The sequence below is a fragment of the Corvus moneduloides genome, chromosome Z (assembly GCF_009650955.1).
Source record: "Corvus moneduloides isolate bCorMon1 chromosome Z, bCorMon1.pri, whole genome shotgun sequence".
NCBI lineage: Eukaryota > Metazoa > Chordata > Aves > Passeriformes > Corvidae > Corvus > Corvus moneduloides.
Window position 1 is genome coordinate 41,655,074 of NC_045511.1, and position 27,887 is coordinate 41,682,960.

The following is a 27,887-nucleotide window of genomic DNA, read 5'->3' on the forward strand; positions in this document are numbered from 1 at the left end:
AAATACATTTGAAATGTGTCTAAGGTTCATGTCTGACTAGCTTGACTTTTTCCCAGGTTTTTTTAATATTCAGATTTTAATAGTATGGTAACTACAACAGTTTGTTGCATTCTATGAATAGGAATGAAATGCTTAATATTTTCTTAAAATACATGGTGAGCCACAGAATTACATGTCCTTATCTTACAATATCACAGAATCACAGAATGGGTCAGATTGGAAGGGACCACAGTGGATCATCTGGTCCAACCTCCCTGCTCAAGCAGGCTCTATTTGATAACAATTCCTGAGAACTTGTTTGCATTTTTACTGTTGATCCATTATTAGCAACTTTGTCAAATGGAGAATTTAAGATCTGTCGCAAAGTGCATGGCTCACCTTTCTTTCCATCCTGTGAAAGAGTATTTAATTATTATCTAGTAGTCCTGGATGAAAGTAATACTTTCTTTGATAAGTTACTCAAAAGTTCTTTTATTCAAAATTTTTTTATTAAGAGAAACTATCGAAGAGCAGCAAAATTTACAATAAAAAAGCTTCCATTAACTGGGAAAGAGAAAATGAAATAAACTTGAGTTAATGTTAAAGTCTTTTGTGTCTAAACATTGGAAGTTTAATTATTAGAATTGAACTGCTGTATGCGTTTTAAGACAGCTAACTTAGAAGTAGGAAAGATAAAGCTTATTACCAGGTTAAAGATGAGTTGTTTTTTTCATTTGCATTTGCTGAGGTCATTGCAGATGGTCATCACTTTGTTGGTGATGTAATGGTGCAATAACTAGAGTCTTGCAGGAACATGACTTCATGCAGTAGGAAGTCAGGAGGATCCCATCTGTCAGAATCAATATTGTTAACCTTCTTTAAGGGTGGGTGGGTTTTTTTGTGCACATGAAAAAGATTGAAAAATTTGTAATTGGTAAGACTCTTGACTGTTAAATTTCCTAGTCTAAATGCGTGCTTGGAGCTGTTTTCCCCTCATCCTCTATAAATCAAAATCAAATGTCTAATTAGTATTAGCATTTTCATTTGCATTTCAGCCTTTTGGCTCCATGTTTTTGCTGTGTGCAAAGCATGAAGCATACTGGCCTGAAAAGTTAGTTGATCATAAAGCACATTTTTTCTTCAAAATTGGCATTGATTGTAAATTTGCCTTAATATCTGGAAATCCTAATGGTAGATTAGGATTCTTTTTTCCTTGTATTATATTACAGAGTATGTGTTCTGTAGATATTTTTTAGACATGCTGACTTTTTGTAGTGTTTTTATATGGCTGAATGAGTTTGGTAGGTTTGGCATAGCTGTATACACATGGCCAGAACTGTTGACTTTCCCTACCTAAAAATTACTTTTCTGAGCGTAGGAGTCTGCGCTCAGGTCCTTCACAAGCATTCCCATCAGTTTATAATAGGGCTACTTGCGGAGTAAAATAAGTCACCAACTACCAGGTTCTCAAGGCAATTCCTGTACGAATTCCGCCAGGAATACAGGAAAAACCAAGCATACTACAGCATTGTGCCTAAATAGATGTGATTGTGGTCTACTACGCTTCGGCTTTGTATACAAGGTCACTTACTTTAAAGCACTGAACACCAGTCAACAGATAAATCTGCTCCTTTTTTTACAGGCTGTTGAAAACAAACTCATTAGTCTAGCAGTCTAGAAAACACAGGAAGGGCACTTCCTATTAATTTGAATCTCCTATCAGGAGGTCCTATCTCTGGAGAGAATATCTCAAAGTTTGAGTAACAGTGTATTTTTAGCACAGTAGCTGTTGTACACAGTAGTTTAGAAAATTGCAGGTCAAACTGGTATTGATGTGGTTGGGCTTAAGGAAAAACTACCCTTTTTTTTCCGTCAAATTCTTCATGTTCTGCAATAGACTTTGGGGCTACACTCTAAATGGTTTTCTCTTACTGTACCAATTTTCATACCTTTAACTGTGATTTATTAAAATTGGAGTGTTTTGAGTCTCTGAATGCTGGTGGAATTTGAAGTGCCCTTATACTTCGCAGTCAGTTAAGTAGGCAGCTGTGTTCTTTGTGTGGTGTGCAATATCACAACATTTGGATTACTTCAGCATAGTAAATGTAGCAAGAGGCACGTTCTAAGTTTAGCAAGTTAGTTCTTGTGGGATTGTGTTTGGATTCATAGTCACAAATGTAACTAAAGAGGCAGAGAGTGAAATGCATTTTCCTGTATTATAATAACCCAGACTGTTTTGAAAGATTCGTTATCAGAGTAGTGAAAGCCAATTGAGAAGTGTAACAATGTTTAGAAGCTAGTATCTCAGAACTGATGGCAGAGCATTATATCCTGAAAGACATTTATTTTTATGTGTTTAAACTTCAGAATGTGAGCTCTTCTGAGGGTTAAGATAATGGGTGAGCGTGATCTCTTCTCTTAGGAATTTGTCTGTCATAGGAAATAGTTGCTTATAGACTTTTTTCATTCCCTTTTCATTCCCTTCCAAATTTTACTGTGCTTCCATAACTTCTTTTTTAAGTAGAAATTGTGAAGTTTTTGTATGGCTTTTGAATTTTAGAGTAGTAAGTATTTAATGAAATAAGGGAAAGCATTAGTTTTTATAGAAGTGTTCAGAAGCAATTCTGAAAATTGCCTTTTTCCAAATTTTGTTTGTACAAACTAACTCGTGTGCAACCACAGGTATTCAAATGCACATTTTTAAAAAAATAAAATACAGGTTTAAGCTTTTTGCATTTTGTCTTCTTAGACAAATGAATCTGCTACTATACTAAACACCAAATACCACTGTTGTCCTGTACTATTCCATTGTAATATAACTTCCAAAGGACAAGTTGCCTCTCTGTTCCAGCAGACAGTATCAGGAAGGTATCACTCCATGGTGATTAACAGGCAGGAAACCTTACTTGAATCCCATTCCCATAATTTCCTGTGAGACTTCTTAAATATTCATAACAATAAAACTAATGTAAGTAACTGCAGCCTGTAAGAACAGGCTACAGGAAAGTTTTTAAAGAGGCTGGAAACATAAAAGCAAGTTTTGTGGTAGACCTAGACATTTGCTGTTAAGTTTCTAAGAGTGTTTTCTGATGAATTTTTGTCTGTATTTATGCCTGTTTCCTTTGGGAAATGTTTTGCAGTCAAAATGAGCAGATATCGGAAATGCTTTCAAAGTTCAAAATCTTACTGGCATTATCTTCAAGTCCATAATTGCTTTGTTAGCTTGTTTTTTTCTATGTCAGACAGATCCACTGGAGGAAGCTAATAAAATTACAGGCAGAAGTGGGACAATAGGAGCAGGTATGGAATCAGGCTGCATTAAGTTTTTGTCTTGGGTAAACAGTTGGGGATGTTAAGTGTTTTAGATCTCCTGGTGAAATTTGATATTAAACAAGTGTGGTTTGGAGGAACGGGCTTCCCACAGACACCTCACCTGACACAGAGTGTGAAGGACTGAATATAAAGCAGTAGTGTGCAAACTGGGAGAGTAAGTTTTTTGGTTTAGAGGGGGGTTTTATTAAAGAAAAAAAGAGCAAGAATGATGTTGTTGGGACAGTGAAATAAAATGCTTATTGCTTTGGAACAGGGATAATGAAATGGCTCTTCCAGCAGATGGAGAAACCTGTATGGTTCTTGGTTAGTATTTAACAATCTGTAGTGCTTGGTTGGTATTTAAGTTCTCTGAGGTGTTTCTCCATGCCCTCAAAACCAAAGTAAAATTACCCGATAAGTAGAAAGTCTTGCAGAAGAGTTAAATGCTTCTAATACCTGGAAGCTCCATAGGCATTATTTTAGCAAGAAATAGATAGCTGCAGTCTGATAACATGCAAGAGTGTATAGAAGATTTAAAATACCATGCTCCTTTAACCACATGTATTCAGCCAAAGGAACTGAGGATAGCTTGCTTTTTTTTCCGCAGGAGCTGTAACATGAGGGAAAGCCCATCTCCCTGATAGCTGTGTTTCCTCCTTGGCGACATAGATCAGGGAGCTTTAGGATTCCAATAAAGCCATGAGCAGTTTCTTCCTGAGCACTTTGAAAAGAGTCCTTTGTGAGGACTTTGACAATCTTAACTAGATAGCAGCCTCTCCTCAGCTGTATTTCTCATCATTTTATCAGTCTCCCGTCAGTCATTTGCTCCTCTCGTTCCCTGGCTTTCTTTCTGGCACCTCTCAAGTCTTACATACATTTGACCTCAGCATGTCTTTATGTACTTACCTGTGGCCTACCATTTTGTCCTACTTCCTGCTGTTTTCCTTCTTTATATTTGAATAAAATTAAACAAACAAAAAGCCCCCCATATATGTAGTAGTTTACATTCTGTTCTCCTAGTCACTCATTTGATTGCTCTCTGTTTACCGCAGAGGTCTCTTGCATTTATCTGTATTGCTCTAAAGGATTAGTAGATTACTTGTTTTGTCTTGTTATGGTCTGCTTAAGTGTTTAGTATTTCATCCCAACAGAAGCCCAAGTTCCAGCTATTTTTCCAAATGTGTGGGGAAAGTGACAGTAAGCTGGAGAAGCAGGGTTGAATGCTTCCATGAAGAGTGTATAATACCTTTGTGTAAAATAAACATATGGGTAAATGAACACTCTTCCTTTCTCCAGTAAATCAGCAGTTAATTTTACTGATATGAAATGAGGAAATTGTCAGCTTGCAGTTCAACATAAATTTGAAAACTAAATTTTAGCTACTCTTTTTGCAGAGCAAAAAGATTTTTTCCTTCCTTTTTTAATATTTTATTTTACGTGACGGTCTTTGTTTTTTAAATACAGCATTTTAAGTGATTAACTGCCTTTCACTAATGAGATGTAGTAACTCATACAAAAACACTTGTGTGAGGCCTGATGGCCATGTTTTATCTTTACTGTTCCATTGTTTTACAGTTCCTGCTAGAGTGGAGAATGAATGGGTGGTAATAATGCTGGCAGATTCTTGTAGATTTTGTGATTGCTCACACACTGGATAAAGGGCCATAAATGTAGGAAAGTATGCTTCTAGCATTTTTTTTAATTCCTTCCTTTCTGACTATCTTATTTTAGATATGTTTGTTATTTAATTATTTTGCTTGCAGAGCATATTGTGTGTCTGAAAGGAAATGTTCACGTGAGTGTCTTCTCTCACAATGAATATGTGAAATGCGCTCAGGGCAACTTTTGTATGTAGTAGGAGTTTGGCATATATTTTAAGGTAGTGAGATTGTGTATTCTTGGAATGGTTCTGACTTTCTTCATGATTAACAGCCATTATATAAATATAGCTATTTATACAATACAGTTTTATAGAGATAATGGATAAACATAATCATATATAAGTATTTTCAAGAAGGTAATACTTAAAAGTAATCGTTTCCTAATTAGTTAATTCATTTCTACAGGAGAGAGGTTAAGGTTGTCTAATACTTATTTCAAAAATTAATTTCAGATTGAAGTATTTTTGTCATACTTCCCTCTGAAAATTTATGAGAATATTTCCTTCTTGCAGTAAACATTTTTGGGGAATTCAGATCCTGTTGTGTGCTGGTTATACCATGTAGAATGACTAGAAATTACTTGTTTCTTCGTTGTAATTTCTAATAACACACAAGATGCTTGAAATAACGTTTGCTGCAATCAATTAATAGATCTTCAGATAAAATAGACAATATTTTTGTCCAGATTTTTTCAGTCCCATGTCCAGTGTGCTTTTCTTCTATGGTAAAAATTGCAATTTCTGAGATGCAAGCAGGTTTTGTCTTATAATAAAATTCAGCTTTGGCTTGGCAAAAGAGTTGTTAAAAAAATCCACCAAAAAAAACGAAAACACAACCCACCCTGCCCTCCTTCCTCCCCCAGCCCCCCTTTTTTTGTTTCTAAAGTATAATTTGTTTTGTATTGTGGGATATATCGCCCACTAGAGGTATTCACATCATTTCCTTTGACCTCTACTTTTTCTGAAGGATCATTTTGCTCTTCTTTCCCCTGTGGTTAAAGTAGCCTTAAAGTCTGCGCATGAAGAGGTAATCAGATGTTTACACTTCATCAGTCCAATCACATGCCTACCTGTTTTCAGGCTATGGGCCTGTGTAGCTCCACTCTTAGACTTTGTATTCACTTAGGATGATTGCATAAAGGTAAGTAATGAGGCAAGAATCCAGGGTTTTGCTTCTGGAAGAGTAGGTTGGCAGAGGAAAATTGAAGCATGACATATTAGTCATGTTACATTTTAATTTTTTCCTAACAGTTATATAACAAACAAACAATCACAAGGCTATGGTTGTGTGCTTGGTCTTTGTCAAGAAAGTGTAGAGATCTTGACGGTAGATTGTTTAATATTTAGATTGCTGTGGTGGACCTAAGTTACTGGATAGGTAAGAAAATAATTTACTATGAGCATGTAGCTTCTGTGAACAGTTTCAAACATGAGAAAGAAAGCTGAATATTGGGTTTTAGGGATAGTAACCAAGAGTTGCTTCCTAACATTTCTCTTAACTCTCGTGTCTCTTCATTGGTCCTGTCATTCTTCTGAGTTTCTGAGCAGTTTGATGGGACAAATGGTACTGTGGAAAAGCTGTTATGATGAGAGTAGTAGTTAAGATTGTTTCTGATGATGACTTTCCATTTTTCTTAATGTGACCTACTGGCCAGAGTTAAAATTTGGCTTACTGTTCAGTTGTTAATCTTCTAAACCAATTTGTAGATACAGTGTACTGATAGGCATTACCCTCAGTCATAGACCCATGGAATCAGGTAAAACTGTTTTCTGACACAGAACATTTTTGAGACACTTTTAATGTATGTTTTTGTTACTCCTTTGACCCTATGCATTTTTTAAAGCTGCTTTTATTCAAAGTCTGGATTGAAAAAGGATTTCTTTAAAGGTGAAATATAACCCTAGAACTTCATGAATTTTCTTTAGTTATTTTTTTCACTTTTTCTTTCTTTTACTTTCTCTGTCACTCTTAACTTTTAAATAATGCCTTGACCTTTGAAAAGTTGAAAGAGTAATGATGAATGATTGAAAATAAAACCATTCAAAATAGTGCAAAAACATATCAGATATTGTAAATTCTGCTGTATCCAGTAGTCGACAAAGAAAAGAATGGCACAGGATTAAATGAAATGTGATGGCATTTTTCAAAAATAGTTAATGGATATTTTTATTTAGCTGTGCATTAAAAATTTGGGGAAGAAATTAACATCAATACTTAGTCTTTGTTTTTAAAAAGATGGAGTTTTTCCAACCACTTGCCACTTTGTCAGCAACTTTTAAAAACTCTTTTGCAGTAAAACAAGTTAAGTGGGACTTTGATAATGAGCCATGGCGGAGCTGTTGGTATTGAACTGAGACGTCACTAAAAGACATGAAAATATTTAACTAGTACATGTATCTACTGTAACATGTGCAGTATGAAATGGACTTTTATTAAAGAAAGTTGGAGTTACTTGTGTCTGATTCAAACTTGCTCATAAGGGAATTTGTTTATGTATTAAAAGATTGAGGAATGCATGAATGGACACATCTTCTCAGAGGCTGCAGCGGAGCCTGCAGAGGAGCCTGCAGAGGAGCCTGCACACTGAGATAAATGATGCATTTCTGAAAGAGAGAACATAGACCTTGCAGGTGGTATTTAAAGTATGGTCAGGAAGGTTTGAAGGACCCTTTTGTGATTTAGAGGGGATATGTCTATTTTTGCAAGCTTGTTAATTTTTAGAAGCTCTTTTAGAATTTTTGTAATGATATTGCATTCTGTATAGTTTATTTACTGCTTGAAAATCCCATTCTATGAAAAATGTCTAAACACCAGTCATTTTTCCAAGCTGAGTCTTGGAATATTACTAATTTCACCGGTGGGATATTCTAGTGCTTCTGATAGGGAAAAGAAATCGTGTGGCCTTATTATTAGACTCATCATGAAGGGCCCTATTTTAAACAAAAACTTCTTTTTCTGGTGCAACTTTTATAAACAAAACCATCCTAATCAGAGAGGGGCATGCCAGTAAAGCCTTGTAGCTCATGTCCTTCTTGCGTGATAAACAATGACTTGCACTGGCTGCCATTGCTGTAGTGGTGTACTCATTCACTGCATTGCTGAATATTTTAAATAGCAACACCCTGCTGTAAAAAAACTACGTAAATTTTCCTCGTCTCATTTCTTTCAGAAAAGAAGTGTACTTTTCCAAGAAGTAGTTTTTTGAGGATTAATGATTGGGAGGAGCTATAGGTCACTCACTAGCTTTGTTGTTGCCTGATTCCAGTGGGGTGTGTATGTTCTTACTGGTGTGTTTCTGCCTATCTGTCCCTTTTTGGGCACTCGTCAGCTTTTGTGGTCTTCCTGCAGAGCTTCCTGTGGACTGCTGTCTGATGATACCATATGAATCAGCAATGTGGGTAGTGTTTTGCCTATCTGACAAATAAGGAAACTGCAACAGTAATGTTTTTAGTTTTTCTACTTTAAAGTCAGTACTATTCAGAGTTACTTTCTTAAGGCATACTGGGATGGATTTCTGTGATCCAGTAGGTCTTTTCTGATTTATCATATACTGGCTAGGATATGCAGAAGAAAACAGCCTTTTATGAGCACATCCCAGGCAGGTGTTGTAAATGTCTGGATGTACTGAAACAGACAGAATCCTTGCCAACATAAAATGCAATCAAATTCTGGCTTTTCTACGTTTTAATGCAGTTTTTCATTGTGTCCTTCCTTACTGGTCTAAACTACACAAGAACTAGATTTTACAAATTCTTTCCTCTTTGGAAAGGGATGAAAATTAGATTTCTCATATGAAGCTACTACAATGAGAGGAAATTTAAATAAGTATGCCTTGGAGAGAGAGAGGGTTGGTAGTGATGTGGGTGAAGGGAGGAATATAGTTGATAGGTAGGCTGAGCTGTCAAGATGCTACTTGTAAAGCAAGGGTTAGTCCCTGAAAAGAGTTTGTTTAGTAATGTTTTTTCAGTGTTTAGATGGCCTCATTAATCTTTGAAGATCACACAGTTATTTCTCAACAGGGTATCAAATAAGGTTTTTCCTTAGACAGCTGTTTTGTTGGGTTTTTTAAACATATTTGGCAGTTAGATCTATCACCTTGTGTTAAGGCTTGTGGGATTTTTTTTCCTTTCACTTTGGGTATTCTTAGATTTTGTGCAATTGTGTTCAGCTGAAGAGTGTAAGTGAGAATACTAAATGAGAACTCTACACTGCTGTGCCTTGTGCCTGGTTTCCATACTCCTTTTGAACTTTCAGACTTCTTGGAATTCAGTGAATTTCTCAGGTCAGTCTTAGTTTTCTCTAGTAGCAAGGGTAATGGAAGTAATCATGTGAATCAGTATTTGACACAGCTTCACAGAGTTGGAAAAATGTGGTTGAGATACACAAATGTGGTTGTGGTTCCTGATATAGTTGCATTTTCCAGCAGCTGCTTTATAGATACAGATTTATACCAGCTGCTGAGTTCCAGGTAATTTTACTACAGTTCTTGTTAAAAATAAGTATTTCCAAGTGGCTGAGGAATCAAACAGAAAACAATGCCATAACTTCGGGTTTGCAGTTGGCAGCATTGCACAAAATACATAACATCCCTTCTGTACAATACAAGAAAAGAAGAGACAGTAACTATCTCATCCTTACAATGAGCAGAAATGTAATGCATGCTTTCACTATGAAGTAATTTTGTCTTAGAAATCGGAGTTCATAGGTATTTTGAAAGGCTGAGTAAAAATGTGCTTAACCAGAACCCTACTGCATGCAAAATTCAGATGTGTATTCATCTCCATCTCCTAATTATGCCTCACTACATCAGCAGAAGAGTCTAATGAAAGAAACAACCATAAATCTCCACTGTTACAGTATGTTACGGGTGCCATCATGGTTACCATTTCTAAATAAAATCAGTAAGTGAGCTAAGTATTCTCCTCTGCACTTCATAGAGTTTTTTTTTCCTCAGCACAACCAATTATAGAATAAGGGAAAGGCTCACATCCCTTAAAATAATTTGTCTGTTCTGTGGGAGTCTTGCCATTCTGAATGTTAGTCTCTACTCTCATCTAAAACATCTTGCTGTGTGGAAACCTGTACTCAATAGAGACCAGTGGTTATGCCTGAAATTTTATTAACTAGACCTTAAAATGAAGACCATTGCTGGAAAAGTGTTTAGAGCTGTTGTGGGGAGACTCTTCAAAAGGCAGAGCTTTTCCTCCCTCCTTTCCACCATTATTAGCTGTGATTCCATCCAGTGCCCCAGACTCTGTGCCCTTTGCCCTACTTGCAGTAGCAGTCTTGTCCTGAGCAGTTCCAGTGTGACCCCACATCCAATTTGCAGCATGGATTCATAAAGGGAGAGCAGCAGCAGTAGCATGCTCAGCACATGCTGCCTTGGATCACCATGAACTACCCAGTCTCTTTGTGCTAAGTTCTCTTACATACCTGGTGAGCTGCTGCAGTAGGCTGTCAGGATCCTTTCTTCAGTCCCTGTCACTTTCACTGGCTCGTATGGCCCTGAAAATGTCAGGTTTACCAGATCTTGGATGGCATCCCACAGCATTTTAATTAATATTAATGTTAGTTAATTCAAAGATAGAAAACTTCAAGCAAACTATTTTGACTATGGCAATTGACTTTTTTTTCTTCCCCTTTCTGACCTCTGAATGAAACAAAACTGTTTCCTCCCTTTATGACATCATTTCACCAAAGTACTAATCATTGCTGGTTTGGTGTTGCTTCAAAACTTGTATGACTGCAGAAGTGAGTGCTGGAATTGTGTCAGTGCCTTGGGCAACTGTGCAGGCATACAGAAGTACATGCTCTACAGTCTTGAGAGCTGGTTCAGAAAATGGACTGCAGTGATTTTGGATACATGTTACCTGTGCCCAACCTTGAGATTCCCACATGTACTTCCATTCCCCTGCAGTATTCATGTACAGAGATGTGATTTGACCACCATGGGCTTTCACGAGGTATAGAAAGCAGAGCAGTGTCTGCCAGATCCATTAGCTGCTGCTGAAAGTTAGGTCAGCATGGAGGATGTTCTAGCTTAACTTGGAGTAGTGCCTGAAGCTGAAAGCATCAATTGTCAGGAGGGTATAAAGATGATTTATCACTGTCTTACGCTTAACTCGTTCTTCCCAGTCTCCTCCCCTGCCCCCCACTTTAAATAAGTATTGCTTGGCTGATTTTCTGACTTTGACCTCAGACCTCACATGCAATGATAGAACATTCTAGAAAATGTCACTAAGTCCATACCTGGGGGTAATTTTTAATACATGTTTATACCAGTTTACAGGATTGTGCAGTTAATTGAATATGCCTTCCACTGATTAAAACAAGAAACAGACTTCTTCCCTGAGCTAAATTAAGTGATCTACCTGAAGCTAAAGTAAGCAACTGAAGTTTTGCTATCAGGTTTCATTTCTTGCCTACCTGATTTCTTTGCTGATGATCTATTTGCATTTTAATTTATAGAGGTTGATACTATTCACTTACCTGCAAAATCAAGATGGAAAGTATTTTTGCTGGTTAACAAAAAAAAAAAGTAAGTTTTCATCTTTATTTTGAGGTTGAAAGTGTGAATGTTGCCTGTCAGGAATTTTTTCTCCCTTCGTTGGTTTCTGAATGTGAATGTCACACATTGTTTGGGGTTTTGTTTTGGTTTTGAGTGTTCATTTTTTTAATGGTGGGCAAGTTACTTTTAAGAAGTGCAATTCTGTATTGCAGATATGAAACAGCAGTGATTTAACTACAATTTAACTTGTAAGTAAGTCAATTAATAAAGAAATTATCTTTAAAAATACTTCTGTTTTAATATTGGCTATGTAACAAGCCGGAAAAAGAGAATCTAGCTTAAACACAGTTTAAGACAAGCTCCAGTAAATTTCTTTTAATGGGACAAAACTAATGCTGCCTCTTCTGGCATCAGGTTTTTTTAAACAGTTAGAACCAAAATATACTCCTTGCTAAAACATGTCTGACATTATTTTAGAGCATTTTTCAATCGGTTTCTGATTGTACTAGCAGTTTCTAAACACGAGGAAGGACTTTTGTTATCCAACCTGCTAATTCTGCTTTCATTGACTCTTTTCCTTACTTTTTTTAGGGTTAGTAAATCTGTGTTCTGCTGTGAGAAGTTGTAACAAATGAATCCTAGTTTTGGAAACTGCAGGACTGTGCATAGTCAATTTGTAGTAAATAAATGCTATTGCTTTCTGCCACCACCCTGTTTTTTTCCTTGCATTACCACCTCTGATCTTTTTAATCTACACACTTGGTTTTTCACCTTTCCACTATCACTGTTGCAATTATATGAAAACAGAAGGATAGGTATTTACAACTGAGTAGAAGTCAGACATAAAAATTAGGAAGGCAAAGCTTATTTTCTTCCTATTCTAGCTCTTCTAGTCAAATGCTGTTAACAGAAGTGATTTCTGCCTAGTAGATGAACAGTGGAAGCACAGTGAGATTTCTGAGAATATACTTCTTAATTGCACTGCCAGCCTCAGACTCCAGAAGGAGTCTGACTCAACTAAGCAGTGTTTTCCTCCTCCCCCTCTGTCTTGTCAGTGTGGGTTCACAGCGTGTATTGGTGGGGCATGTCACTGCCATACAGATAGTGCACGTGAACGATCATGATCTGTAGTCCATAGGGCAGCTGAGCTGGGTGTACTGACAGTGGGGTGCACAAGGCAAGCAAACCAAGACACTTCCAGTATGAAATAACTTGGCTCAAAAAACACCAGGCTTTAACATCTTTGACCTACAGTTACCTTCTCGTTGTTTATTTAACCAGCACCCCACTACCACTACAGACCAGCAGCCTGAACCAGAGGTTTATCTGCCATGTGTTTTGCATGCAGTTAGCAGGAATGGGTAGTTTACCCCAGAGCTCTTTTTCTCATGGAAACCTATTTGCTTCTGATTTTACACAGATTATCAGTAGGAGGAGTTATTCTTGGCTTTTAAGCAGTATTTAGGCTTCTATTCAGGAGCCACAGTACCTGCATTTCAGATTACACAGAGATGGTACAAGTCTTTCCTACAAATTTTCCTCAGCAAAGTAATGAAGATGTAGTTGAAATTAAAACCAAAAATGTGTTCTTTCCATTTATTTGTCCTACAAGGCATCTCCCTCTTGACATCAAGCATCCTTCCAAGCATGTTTCACAAGTCAGTGGAAGTCTTCATGTAAAAACCTTTTGAAAAAAAGTGCATTAAAAAGTATTCAAAGAAATCGTTTCATGTTTTAGTAAAAATTGAACTTGATCTGGCCTGTAAATATTTATCTTATCCAAGGGCACTTAAAACTCGCCACTAATTGGGATGAGTCCAGTGGTTGTCCTCGTAATCCTGTTGATAAGTACTTGCTCAAATTAATACCAGATTATTAATGAAAGGCTTCATAAGCATGAACAAAGGTTGCATAATTTGGCTCAGTATAGGTTATAAAGGTCAAAAGGCAGGTCTTCAGCTGACTGCCTTCCTCTCCCAAAGTATGGCACTTACCAGATTCCTTCTTAGGGGGCTACTGCATCTTTTCTATGTTTGGTGTAAAGGCTAAGTTACAATATGTGATATGCAGAGTGCTGCCAGTAATAAAAGCTCTGTTCAAGAAAACTGCAGATTTATTTCTATGCTCTGTATTTATTATATAGGACCCAGTTAAAATTAAGCTTGAGACTGTGCTCAGTAAGTCATTTAGTGAGCGACATGAACACAGTTTTTGTAAGATACAGTTTTCCTTTTTTCTGAAGCTTTTCTGAAGCTTTTCTTTGTTAAGCCCCTGACACTCAAATGTTACTATTACTGAATACCTTACCAAAATGAAAAATATGGGAGAAACATCCAGAGAAAGATTTCAGTAGTAAATAACTGAAATTCAGTTATTATTGGTTTTGTTGGTGGAATATGCTGTGATTTTTTTTTTTTTAACTTGATATATTTAATACTGTTTTTTCTTAATCATATAAATCTATGGCGTGGTCCTTGTGCTACCTTAGTCATCTCTTTCCTCCCAGCTCTGCTATCTGGAGGGGTGGTGAAAAAAAACTACACCTCAAATCATACTGCCTGAACTGATTCATTTTAGACCTCTTCTGAAGATCTAACTGCTGAAGTACTGTATCCTTTGTAATTAAGGGGCTAAAAAAAATAGAAAGAGTAAGTGCTTACTAATGGGCTGAAGGTGTTTTCAGTCTGTACAGACAGCAACTCTTTATGGCAATCCTTCTCCAGAAATACATTGTTCAGGAACAATACTCCGTGGGTTTAGGTTTGGATGCTTGATGGCAAGCAGACTAGGAGTAGTATGTAACTTAATGCAGAGTTAGTTGTGTTGTTGATAATTCACTGTCTAGTTAACTGTGTTCTTTTTAATCTCCTTCATTCATTATTTTCCTTCTAACTGTGAAATGAATTTTATCGTAGACCTTGATTGGCATAAATCCCATAATGATAAGTAAATTTTATAATTTCAGTATGTTGTTGTATTTGAGGTTTTTTTCTGTTGTTGCACCTGTGGTAGTATCTGGAGTAAATGGGAGGAATTTGCTGGTTACCTGGCAAAGTCACACTTTTTTTGGTAGTTGATGTAAATACCATGTCACAGCCATTCATCTATCAGTTCATTTGACTCTTACCTTTGGAGACTTTTCACTCCTATTCCACTTACCAAGGAGACTAAACCTAATGTACCAGAATAAAACAAAATAATTATTATAAAAAAAAGAAAAATCCCACAAAAAACCCACATCAACCAAACAAACACAAATCTACAATTTGCAATACTTTTTTGTTTTAAAGTCTTGGTAACACCCACTGAGTATCTGCTGGGGAAGAGAAGGTAGTATTCTCTTAGTTATTTGTTAAAGGTCCTAGAATGGAATTTCTGGAGCTCCCTTTTGTATTAATCTGATTACAAGGTGATGGTGTCACTCCTGCTCAAGGTAGAAAGAAGAGGAACCTTTATTTATGAAAGCCTCCGTGTGTATGTTTCCTTTGATGACTGTCTCAGGCTGCATTTTAGTTTTTTCTCCTCCCTAAGAACTCAAGTCTAGAAGGACAACAGTTCTGCATGTCATAACTTCCCTTAAGCACTAGCAGCAGAAGAAAATCAGCATAGTATTTTAATTGTCACTAATGCTGAAAAAAATAATGGTGAGGCTGATAGTAAACGTGTTAATACCTTCTGTTGGTGCTGGGGTTATGAACAACAGCACAAGCAATTTAGCTTTTTGGCCAGTAACTCAGGAAGACAGCACTGTTTTAATATGCATGTGAGTCATGCTTGTTATCTCTGTAAATACAAAAGGAGGAGGCAAGCAAAGTAGTAATACTTTACTTAGAGCTTAAGTTATTCATAAAATAGCCTTGAAAACTGAAACAAAACAAGCATATCAAGGGAGTTAGGAAAGTGGTTGATAGTTGTTACAGAGCAAGCAGGTTTTTGCCTTGCTACATGAGCAGTTATATAAATGGTGAGATTCAGTCATTTGGGGGTTGGGGGAGGCCATTTCATTGTTCCTCTGATTGAATTGCTTTTAGAATGGAACAAGTTAGTGCAGCTGTGTCTGCCTAATGTGTTGCTCCTGTCAATGAAACTGCTTCTCTTCTTGGTGTTTTCCCCTCACTATAAAACAGGATGCAGATGGTTTATCAGTTACCTCCTTAGTTCATAAACTCTATCTGCCTTTCTATAAGCTCTGCATGTGCTGTGTCTTAGATTCAAATAAGCCTTTAGACACCAGGTTCTTCTCATTTCAGTGTGAAGTGGGGAACCCTGTAGGAATCAGAAGCAGTGTTTCGAATCTGAGCTCTCTGATGCTGATGCGAGAGGCCTTAAAGAGGAGAAGGCAGTGAGCTGTGTGAGCATCAGGTGTGGCACAGTACTGAAGGGCTTCACTGCCTCAGTCTTGTTTTTTACCTCTTAGCTTGACAACAACTTGAGTCACAACAAACAGGCAGAGGTCAGAAAATGTTCCATACAGGTGACCAGGCAGTTGTTAGGCTGTGATAACATAGCTGTGTTTGTAATGAAGTGGATTGTCGTGTAATCTCCTGGTAGAGCAAGGTTTGTCTCCATGGGTCTGTCTGTTCTTTGATTATCTTGTTTTGCTAACTGATTAATAGTGCTCTTAGTTTCGTGATGTTTGGCTTTATTAATACAGATATTCAGGTGCATTTTTAAAAGAGAATGTCATACCACAGTTCTTTCAGAAAAAGTTCCAAGCTATTTGAAAAACTGGTTTTAAGTTCTATCTCAATTATTATATATCTTCTTATAAACATATTTGTGATAAAATTTTTTTTGATGCTGCTTTAGTTCTTTTGATGAAAGTAATTTTGGGACAGGCTGGATAAACCATGCCAACCCTAAATTGTCTGTGCTAACATAACTTCATGTGAACTCGTTTCGCTATTAAATAAAAAAACCTAACATCCTGGATTGTATCAGTTAAAAGCATAGAGAAAGCATTCAGCACCATATGCTGTATAGGAAAAACAATAATAAAATAAAGTTAGAACCAGATTCTAGTTGATGTAAAAAACAATGTTGGCTACATAGGAAAATTTCATACCAAAATCTTCATATGTTAGGGCATTCATGATTTGTAGTAGTGCTTAGGAACTTACTAATAAATGTTCAGGAAATAAGAGGAAAAAACCCCATTAGTTGATATTAATAAAAGCATAACATCTGGGAGAAAATTTCAAAATTTGTTAACTCCTGCACAATTCAATAGCTGTATGCTCATTCCTTTGGTTCAGAGTCTTACATCAGTAAGTGCAGTGTGTATTGCTCTGTTTGAAAATGCTGCTTGAAAACAGAAAAAGACGATGAGGGGTGTAATTAGAAATCCCATAGGAGTTTTTGGGCTTGTACTGTACAGTACTGTAACTTTGTACAGTTGTGTCACTAGAAGTTATTCCCCATGTCCTGTCCCCAGGACACACTTTTGGAAGCTGGAGCGTTTATAGGTAGTATGGGGTCGAAGACAAACCCCTAGGGAAGTACCTTGCAAGGTCTTTGAAGGAAATGCTTGCAGCAATGGAAAATATGTAAAAGAATGGAAGGGAGGGAATCATACAGGAGAAAAGTACAGATTGCAAAAATGTGGTTATTAATTGTACAGCAACGTATGATCCTGCCATTTATTCCTGATGGTCTTCTCAAAATGGTAGTAAAAAAGTTAATACCAGATACGTAATGTAGTTCTCAGCTTTGGTTCAAAATTTATTTGGTTGGTTGGTTTGATTTTGGTGTGGTTTTGGGGGATGGGGCTGGTTGACTGCTTTTTATTTGGTTTTTTTGTTCCCTTTTTTTTGGTGGGGTTTCTTGGGTTGTTTTTGGTTTTTTGTTTGGGGTGGGGGGTGTGTTTTGTTTGAGGTATTGTTTGTTTGGTTTGTTTCAGCAGCCAGGGCCTTCTAGTTCTTCTGCAAGACTTCTAACGTTCTGCTTTCGACCTGTCAAGGTGTCGCTGTTGCATATTTCTCTTTTGTTGACAGCAGACTTCATGTGTCTCCAGAGACTTTAACGCAAGAATAATTAGTCTGTACATAGTTTCGGAATCAAGACATTTCTCTCATTTTTCTATTGCTGGCAGAAGATATATTTCCACAGTAAGGAGGGATTCTGTTAAGAAAATAATTCTGCACCTGCTGCCAAACTGTGTTGTTCTAACAGGTTCCTCTGTCCCATTTCATATGCTGAATTAACAAAATCAATCAGTTGCTTTAGATTTTCTTCCCTACCCACAGCCCTTTTCTCCCCATCAAAACCAGTTAAGCTTAGTTTAGATTCAGTTTAGCTCTTCTGCCCTTCCATATGAGGGCTTTCATTTTAATTATTAATTTATACTTGGTTTTACTCTGCCACTGATGCTTCAGAAAATTAAATCTCGGGGAAAAAAAGCACTATGGTTTATTTTAGGATTGTAAAACTTGCAGTTTTCCAGTGTTCAGAAGTTGTTTAGGTCATACCTAATATGCTATATAAGCTTCTCTTTGTGCTATTATATTTAACTGTGCAGGTTTGGTATCTGCCTTCAGCAGGAATAACAATTAACAAATAACTAGAACTGTAAAAAGAAAGTCTTCATAGGATTGCCTATTGTTTTACTGTTCAGAAAGACTAATATTTGCTGTTGACATTTAGGAACTGTGATAAGCACTAAGTTGCATAGCAATTTTTTTGTGTTTCTGAAATTGTGATACAATGCAACAGATACGAAATTCTGTGTAATCTGCTTTTTCACTTACTTCGAATTTAACTTATTTTCAGTTACTGAATATAACTACTGAAATGGCTACCTATTTCCAAGTGCAAAACCATACAGTTTTTATCATGAATGTCAAAATAGGGAAGTATTTGAATCAAATTTTGAAGATAATTAGAAATAAAACATTGCTTTAAATGGTCATTGCTTGGAGAAGAAAAAGAAAGCAAACACATTTTATCTCTTCTGGTCAATCTAAATTTGTAGTAAAGAAACAGCAAACACTTGCAGTTTCAACACCAGAGCATGTTCAGCCAAAAAATGTAATGGAGGAAACCAGAAGTAGCAATATTTTTGCCATTGAATCTTGTCCCATTTATGTGACTTTGCATATGCACACGCACCCTTTTTTGCTGAGCTTCAGTTAAGTTTTGAGTACTTACAGAGAAAGCCATAAATAGGGAAACTGGTTCTGTTATTGCTGGTTTTGGTATTGCTTTCTCAGTAAACAGAACATTGGTCAGGATGCTGCATGATGGACCATTATTCTGCTTATATTTGGAAAAATTAACATCACTAGCACAATTCAAAATTTACACGTTTTTTCCTGAAAGGGAGCTAATTCTGTAGCAATACTTACAAAATGGTGACATGGTGCTGAACATGTTTTTATGGCTGTGCTGTACACATACCTGAGTACTAAAACTCCAAGTTACTTTTGTTTTTGAGGACTTGCAGTGGATCAGAAATACTTCTGTAATTTCGCAGGGCTAGGGAAGTGGGTCTGTTTGGCAGTTTGATAACTGCTTGGTGAGAATATTTAGATAACCTTCTTTTTCCTGGTTAGATTCTCTGTTTGGAGTGATCTGCTGTAAGATCAGATAAGCAAAATTACTTTTTCTCAGATAATTTGTCTAATTTCAGAATCTTGATGGGATAAAGATATCTTTGTGATTGCTGCCCTTACTTGGGGCAGTAGGTCCATTGTATCATATTTCATCATCACTCTTTCTGGAGCATGTTTTTAATACTTCTTTTATGCTTATTTTTAACATACAGAAGAAGGGTTTAGTATTCCCAAGTTCTGTGCTGTTCTGGAAAAATATCTTATACCGTAAATAGTTCTCCTTTAGACAATTTGCAGGTATTGGAAAAAATCATATTTTTAAAAGGCTTCATGGGTTTTCATGCTTCAAAGCTCCTTTCTCCTAATTTATTAAGCAATTTTCTTTAACAACCTCATTGATCATGAGAACAATTTGAGATTTACCTTGTAATTCCTAGAACAGCCCCATTTATCCTTCTGCCCCAGATGTCTTCTTGGTTGCCTGCCTTCCTGAAGGTCCCTAATGCTTCATGGTTATACTTCACTTTCATTTTTTTTCAGTTCGCATGTGATTACAATTTGTCCTTTAGAGCCCTTCTTCTGGGCCTGGATGGGATTCATATGGTCCTCTCTGGGCTGATGAGGCAATATAATGTCAGCCATAGGATGTCTACCCTGCCAAGAACCTTGGGACTCATGATTTTTGTGGAAACTGCATCTCAGGAAAAAAAAAAATCTTCCCTTCACAATCTTACTTTTTTATGCCTGAAAGTTCTTGGGCAGTGCATTCCTGAATGGATTATCCTTACTCTTTTGGACAGGAGGATCTGGGGGAGTGGAAATGTATTTGTTTTTCTCACAGACCAGAGGCTAGAAGGCAACCTGTGGGAATTGTAGAAAATTTTTGTTATTTCTTTTCCTGTTTTTCATGTGGAATTTCGTATTCTGGTTTCATAAACTAGCTGAGTATGTTTTTGACAAAGCGGAAAAAGAGACAAGTCATTAACTCTCAAGTTGTTACAAATCTTCACTGAGTGTTTACAAGAAAACAAATGTTCGTGTAATTAGTTCATTTCTTCTGAAACCTTCACTGTCTCCTGGTCAGATTGCAATAAGTAAAAAACTGAAAAGGAAACTTTAATTTGTGTTGGTGAAGTTAGTGGAAAGTTTCTTTTAGCTTTAATTATAAAGAAACTACTGTCTTTGTCTTGTTCTTTGTTTAGTTCCGTTCTGCATCTTTTCTGGTTGTTTTGATTGGGTTTTGTGGTTTGAGTTTTATTCTGCTCCTTGTCCAGGCTGGCAATTTTTTTTTGTGTTACTTACAAATAAGTTTGGAGGGAAGACCTGAGGGCATGAGGATTGGAGTGAGGACAGGGATATGGGAGAGATGGACTGTCAGAGCCGACAATCACGGATTAATCAATAAGGAAGTCAAATGCACCTAATTTTGTATAATGCTAGCCAGAACTGGCATTTTTTTGCACTCAGGATTCTCAAGCAGTTCTTTTCAAGTCACCTCTTTTGTGCTTTCACTCCTCTGCCCCCTTGTTTTCTCTTCAAGCCCAAAACCTTCTTCAAACTTGTTGCATCCTCCAAGTTGAGGCTTGACATGCATGCAGGAACGTGCATACTCAGAAGACAAAATAGAACTTGATGTCTCAAAATTATTTTTCTTTTCTGATAGTCTTGCGGATTATCTAGCTTGGAGCCAGAAAATAGTTCATTGGGAGCACTTCTCTTACTGTCTTGCAAGAAAGTAGGGAGGAGTTCTGCTCCTTAAACAGGAGTTTTTAGTGGAGCTTCTCCATAATGTTGTATGTAGTCTAGACTAGCAAGAAACTGCTTTGAGTTGTTTATAAGTTTCTCATTTTAGTTATATCTCCTGTTTAAGAATTTTTCAAGGGGATTAGATGACTTGCGCAGGAGCACAAAGGTGCTGAAAGTATAAACTGAGAAGTGTGCAAGGACTTATGTAAGGAAGTCCAAACTGATGTTATTTCCTTTAGCTTCCCGCTGCGAATATCTGTCCTTGCTTATGAAGAAGCTGTCTCTGTTTGAAACCTTGGTTCTGTAAATTTATCTTTATCGACCTGCCGTTTTTTCTTTTCAAGTTGTGAAGGGCCTTCTTTTGAGAGAACAAATGTAATTGAAACAGACTAGAATTAAGAAAACTCTCTATGCATGCTGTTTCTTGTTCTCTTAGTGAAATAACTCAAAATTCATAGTAAATAGATTAGATAACTGTTGGATAACTTAATTAATTATTCCAATTCAAATTCAACTGTTAATGATACTGAAAACTGAGGCTTAAATATCATTATCTCGGACACTGTATATGTCCTCTGCCAGTGATTTTAAGCTGCGTATTACTAAATATGAGGATGTAGAAATAACTCTTGCCCACAAACTTGCAGACAAATAATGCTTAAAAGAGTTCTATATGGGAGACCTTGAAGTATTTTAAAAACTTCGAATTCAGCATTCTCTTAAGATGATGCCATCCATGCCTTTTTTAGTGGGTTTAAATTCTTATTACATATTGCAATCTGCAGAAGATGACTGATGTGCAGTTTGAATGGATTTACTTGTTTTGAAATAATGTTCTGCCTTTATAGTTCAAATAAGGTGGTTGTTATGCTGTATTAAGCACATTACAGTCAATATATAGGGGCATAGCATGTTCACTTTCCAGGCTTCTTATAAAAAGATTCTTTTCTCCTTATGTGCATATAGCACTTAATTTTTGTTTATTTGCTGTTTCTGAGGCCTCTGACTCTTACCCTCTTAATTTATTGATCCAAAAGTAGTGATCTCTTGTCAGCATTTTTTACTTTCTCTTGCTATAGGTAAATGATGAGAAGCAAAACCTACATGATGCTTATCTTCTAGCTTTAAAAATAAATACAATATTTTATAACAAAGCAGATATATTCTTATCTGTTTGCAATTTCAGTTATATTTAACACTTCCCTTGCACTTTAAAGAAGTTAATACGACTAGGAAGTAGTTTAATGTATTTTGCTCCTTTCTACATGTTTCATGTTTTCTCAAGGAAAAAATTATTTTTTTATGTCTTTAAAATGTTTTTTCTTTGTGATGCAATATTCTGCTGAAATCATGTTACTCATTTATGTAATTTCTTAGTGTTTTACTTAGTATTGCACCCAAGAGGAGGCTGAAAATTTGAGAGTAGCTGTATTTTTACACATCATCCCAATTTAATCATTTTATGAAGTTATCCAAAATGCATTTTTATATATTACATTATGTATTTTTCTTGACCTAATATGAAGTCAGTCATAAATATCATAAATATTAACTATGTTGAATACCAGCCTCTTATTTGGCATATATTTCATACCCAGGAGAAATTAGGTAGATCAATAGCAGAGCAGATCGCCTTAATGGAAAAGATTTACATTATATGTAATGACATCTCTTTAACATCTGGCTTCAGATACATGGTAGATACTTCATATCGCCAGAATGACTGTGAACCCTTAGAATCCATTTGACAGAAGAGATTCTGGATTTGTACCAATCATATGTCTGCCATTTACTGGCCTGAAGTAATATTCATCAAAAGGTGGTGCTTGTTTGATGATGTAATACAAGGTGTTGGGTAAGAGGCTGGTGAAGGTTGGAAAATCCTGGCAGAGCCACAGTGGTTTCAGTGAATCTACCCTGATTCACACCAGTTGCAATCCACGTTTAAAAATTGCAGGTAACTATTTTTGTTTGATTGTCCCAAGTTTGTACAGATTTGCAACTTCAGTGAAAAGAAACCTTTTCATTTTAAAATGTATTTTTCTATTTAGCATTTTATTTTCATTGTTAGAATATATTTACTGCTAATGATGTTTCCATCATAACAGATGTTGTAATGCATATAAACACTATAGCACTCCTGTTTATGTATTTCATCCAAACCACGCAAGAGTGGCGTAAATGTCCATTGTGATTGGTTTATGTGATGAAAGAAGTCAACTGTTGCCACCAAAGGCTTGCTTTCTAGGAAGGTGGTTCCAGAGTTAAACCTCCGTTTTGCAGGTTTGTTATAGGACTAGTGTGTTCTGTCTTGAAAATATTTTAATATATTCAGAACTCACAAACTAGGGTTGTGTAAGAAGGAAAGAAGTAGTATTCGAAAAATGAGACTAGTGTGAAGAGAAACTTCAATTCATCCCACAGTAGATGTTTTTCAGTTGTATTTTAGTAAGATAACACATAAGTGGTCAAATCTAAATACTGCTGAATGGTTACACAAAGCGACAAATCACTTAATCACCTTCTTTCTTTATTCTTTAATGTGTCATGAAAGGTGTACATGGCATATAGTGGGGGCGGGATCTCTTTCAGTTTAGAATTTTTTAGAGCTCCTGACTATGAACACTTCTACTTCATTTTCTTCAATAAATAACATGTGGAAGAAAGAATGAGAGTTTTTAAGTTTCTCATACTGGTTCTAAAAAAAAGGGGAAAATTTGTCTTGAATCAGTATATTTTGCTTCTAATCAAAACGTATTGAACTATTCTATTGAGCTATAACTTAAGTTGTAATCTTTTAATAAAATGAACCAATGAATCGCCATTTAAAGATTTCAGTTTTTCAAAAATTTTTATACAAGTGGAATAAGTACATAACTGTTCTTTGTTTAGTGAAAGAGGAGCAATATTGATGTAACAATGGGTCTCACTTAAAGAGCTGCAAGCACAGTAACTGAGATTTATTTATATACAGCAAGTTTTAGCCTCCCTCAGCTTTAGAAAGAGTTTATATTATGCATACAGGAAAGGATGTGTGCTAAGTGTCTTCATTCAGATATTGTTGTAGTATAGGTGTTAGAAATAATAACACTTTGGAAATTTGGCAAAGGATTATGCATTTTGAATACATTTCAGTTTGAATACATTTCTGTCTGTATTAAAATACTGTAAAATATTTTATGTCAGCAGAACACTTACATTTCTAAAATAACCTTTAGGTTTTAGCCGTTGCCCTTTAAAGGCAGCATTTCTAGTAGGTATCTCACGAGTAAAACCAAATTAAGGCTATGTACACCCAGAAGTTTCTTGGTGTTTACCTCATTTATGTTCCATACAATCATTTTTGCACCTTTCCTTCTCTGTTATTGGGTGGACAAGGATTGCTGCACCGGAGGTGACTGCAGGGGCTTGCAGTACACCAGATATTCCTGATTACCCACTCCTCCCATGATTTTCCACAGTGAAACAGAGTTAAGGGTGATTTGTGCCATTTACCATCTTTACTTGCAAACTGCCTACATGGTTCCTCGTGTCTGGTGGATTCTTCTTGCAGAAAATCTTAATTCAGTAGTATATACAGTCCCGGGAGTGATAAATCTAAATGATCTAATTTGCTGCAATTTCATGAACATTTATTGTAACGTGGCTCTCTAGAGAAATAAACCTAGCACCTTGAAAATTGAAGTAGCTCACCTTATTTTCAAGTGACCAAAAATCACTCAGAAGTCTTTTCCAATCTCTCATTCCTGGGCCAAGTAATTGAGAAAACAGTAACTAACAATCTCCATTAACATATGCCATCTGTGAACATATCCAATGTCCCACACTCAGGGTTCAAAGTAGGGCAGAACTCACAGATGAGCAGGACGTCCAGATAAAAGCCAAGTCTTCATTCTAATACAGTTCCCCTTTTTTTTTTTTTCCATAATCAGCCTGATCTGAACAAAGAACTGTTTACCAAATTAGTATGTCTACACTTCATTTAGTTTTTCTGAGGGTTTACAGGTTTACATATGCAGGAAAGAAAAATGTAGGAACCTCTTAATTTATTCTTAAAATAGATATATTAAAAATTAGGGTCCAATATTATATTTCTTATTGTTCAGAAAAGTGTGCAAAGAAATTAAAAGAAAAAAGACAAAATATGTTCCATAAGCAATAGCCTAAATTAATATAAAAATTCATCAGTGGGTATAACTTCAACAAGCATAGCACTTAGCTGGAGCCATAGCTGTGATGTAAAAATATATATATATATGTATATGTATAATGTATCAAAGAGGAAACCCAAAGCAGTAATTTCAAACTCAGTTCCTGAAGAACTGCATGATAAATGTATGGAGCTTTGGAATCCAGTAAAGCTTATGATTCATTAAGAGCTCTCATACTGCCAAAGAGCGAACTCAATTTAAATATCTAGCTTTTATGTCCAGAAAATAAAGTGGCTGTTCCCATCTACAGCACAGGATTCAGTACAGAATTACAGGAGTTACTTGCCTTTAGGTTTCAGGAGACAGTATCTCTTCTTTTGTTTGGTTGATCTTCTCTTTTTAATATGATAAACTGATGTTCAGGAACATAAAAGCTAGATGGCTTACAAGCTTTCTGAAAGGACCCAGAACAGTTTAATGTCTTTAAAGGAAGTTAAGGTCTAAATGTCTGGCTCCTGAACCGAGTTCCAACAGAACATGAAAGAGTGTTAGTTTTGCAGTGCTGTAATAAGTGATGTTATTTGTTGTTGGGTGTTTTCCTCAAGGTGGGGGGCTAGGTTATCAACTTACCTGTGAGGCCTTCATCAAACAAAACAGTTTGAAATTGCAGAGTGTTAATCAGAACTGTTACTTATATACAATTATTTGTGTATATCTGGTTAAGTTTTAAGAGCTTAGTGTAGGATAAAAATAAGTAAGTAATGGCTAGTGGAAGGTTGTCTGAGGAATCAAATAAGAGGAGTATGGCGTGGGTGAAAAAGGTGAACAGTACTGATAAGGATGCAGTGGTGAAAAGTATGTGAGTGTGTTCGTGGTTTGTTTGGTGGGTTTTGGTGGTTGGTCTGCTTAATAGTTCTGATTTCAGAGGGTTGCTGTCTGGCTCCAAAGTCCCCAGAAGTCTGTCTTCCTCCAGCAGCTTACCCTTGCATTAACACAATTACATATGCTTGATAGTTTTTTATGTAGAAGTCTTTTTTTTTGCCAGTTAAGTAATGTTGATGATAGCTGAGACATTAATCTTCAGGGTGATACAGGCAGGGTAATCTATTCTGAATGTGTGATTTCAGGTTTTAATTAAAGACAAGTTTTTTTTCTATATTGATCAGAAGAGTGAAATCATAGATTTTAGTTGGAAGATAGAGGAGGCCCTTTCACCCGTTTCACATGACGCCAAGGAAAGCAATTTTTATATCAAAGGTTTTGCTTGGCTCTTTTTTCTTGTTTTCTTTTCTAATTACCCTCTTTAGTCTATAAATATGCATTTTTCAGGTAAGTCAATAGATACAGTTCACTGTAAGGTCCTGATTCAAGGCACGGGAACTGCTTTCTCTGCATTTTGGAGAAACTCTAGTGCAGATTTGAGAAATGGCAGTCTCAGGTCCTCTTTCACACTATTTCCTGTATTTGCTGTTTTCTAATGTAGCTCCATGTTTTCATTTGCAGTAAGAATTTTGAACTATTTCCAGCCACACAATTTAAAAGTAGTGAAGCACATATGCTGTATCTGGCATTTATTCACAATATTAAGCCTTGCTTTTCTTCTTCTCCTTATGTCTGTTCTGTTCCTCTATGTTCAGCACTTCACAAAGCCTTGTTTTCTCATCCACAGTCACTGGTGCAGTACTGGCTTTGCTGATGATAGAGATTGTACAAAAAAACCACTAGCGTTCAGATAGGCTCATTGAGTAAATGTTGTCAAGAGTAGGTGATTTCAACAGTGTGTGGCTTCTGAAAATAAAAAATTAAGATTTGTATAAACACAGAAGGATCAGTTTGTTCTAAATTTGGATAACAGACCACAATATTGTAGCTTGAACAGAGAGTTTTGTTACCTGTGGTATACCCAACATGGTGACTTGTTAGAATAGATATGAATTACCTTCTCGTAAAATACATTCCTATAGTACTTTCTGTTTAAAAAGTTTCTGCAATTTCCTTTAGGTTGTAGTGTGTTACTGGTTTCTCACATAGTCATATTACTGTGTGTCGTGTTAGCATATGACTGTAACCAAAGTGATGATGCTTATGTCAGAAGGATCAGCTGAATGGATTTATCATCTCTCTGGCAAGCAGCTTTGTAAGTTTTATTTAGGATTAAGTAAATGTGTTGGTATTAAAAGTAAAGATTTAGGGTGTACAGTATTGTTGTCGAAGTTTAGGTGTTGAGATGGGAACTTTAGTGGTGACATTTTTGGGGTTTAGGATTGGGATCAGCCTTCTTTGAAATGTGATCTAAAGGTAATAGCAGGAATGGAAAAAGGGAGATTTCTTCTCATTCATAAATTACCTTTTCTTCTATCCGCCTCCTTCCTGGTTTATCTGCGGTTATTAACCTCACCAGATTTTTCAGTTTCAGCTTTTCTTTTGCAGCCTGACTCACACAACATACTTTAGGGATTACGAGATATAGTCCACAGTCAAATTCAGTCCCTGGTATTCTGCAAATGCAATTCACAATTTAATTATGAAAGTATAGAATCACTAGGCATGGCCAGCTTCTTCTGTTCTCTAGAAGCTGTAAGGCATCTTTATTGTTACACAATTTAGGAGGAGCAGCTGTGTCCTGCTTTGTTTGATGCCATTTGCCTGTGGTTCACAAGCTCATGGCAGGCTGTCACTGTGACATTTGGATGAGTAATTTGGTTTCTCTGAGTTCTTGTTCTGCTTGTTCCTTGTTCCAACATCTTTATTTATTCATGTTGGGAGGAAAGACCAGCATTAATAGGGTGAAGATCTCATGGTGAAAAGGGCTGCTTACATCATCTGTCTTCAGGTTTTTTGGGCTGTGTGTCTCTTAAGATTCAACAGTTAAGTTTTTGTGTTGGTGTGGGTACTGCTGGTACATCACTTGAACGTTTAATACTGAGCTGGCCTTACCTGTAAAAAGATGCTTTACACAGGTGAACATGAAAGAAGGAAA

At 36.4% G+C, this 27,887-nt stretch overlaps 1 protein-coding gene across 1 annotated transcript in view; it reads left to right on the forward strand.

Annotated features, from left to right (window-relative positions):
• LOC116437535 (guanine nucleotide-binding protein G(q) subunit alpha-like) overlaps positions 1-27,887 on the forward strand; it is a 118,946-nt gene that overhangs the window by 40,310 nt on the left and 50,749 nt on the right. The window lies entirely within an intron of this gene.